This window comes from Tupaia chinensis, unplaced genomic scaffold (genome assembly GCF_000334495.1).
Source record: "Tupaia chinensis unplaced genomic scaffold, TupChi_1.0 Scaffold000559_1, whole genome shotgun sequence".
In the NCBI taxonomy this organism is placed as follows: Eukaryota; Metazoa; Chordata; class Mammalia; order Scandentia; family Tupaiidae; genus Tupaia; species Tupaia belangeri.
The window spans coordinates 525,993-526,617 of record NW_006160071.1 but is presented as its reverse complement, the minus strand read 5'-3'; positions in this window follow the sequence as shown (position 1 = coordinate 526,617).

Below are 625 nucleotides of genomic sequence, written 5' to 3'. Positions count from 1 at the left end.
TTATTTTTTTTTTTTTTTATTCTTTTTTTTTTTTCATTTTAACAGCTAACAGGTTGACTCTGTATCTTGGCTATTTTTATTTAGTGCCTCACCACACACTGCATTGCAGATATCTCTATGGCCTGATTTCCTTTTCTAGTCAGTGAGATTGCGGAAGTATGTGGCAGGTTGTTTTTTTTTTTTTTTAATCATTATTATTATTATTTTTTAGTATGCTACAGGGTATGTGTGCTCACAAGAAAGAAAGGGTAAGTGAGAAAGCAGCCCACTAGTTCAGGGACCCAAACCTCAGTCTGACTTACAACACAGCCGGCCATGTCGCAACCCAGTACTTTAACCACCACAAGACCTGATGGCCCCTTTTTCTCATTGTTTAAGGAGGGGCTGGCTGGTGTTGTGGTGGTTAAGGGTGCTGGACTCCCACATGGCTGACTGCAGTTTTGAGTCCTGAACCTGGCAGCTTGCTCACTTTTCCCTTTCTCTTTCTCACTCTGTCCCTCTCTGGTCAAATCAAAATAAATAAAATATAGTTAAATAAAAAATAATTCTTAAAAAAATGTTTAAAGAGTTTCTATACTTATTTCCATCATGGCTGTTCTAATTTACATTCCTACCAGCAGTGGGA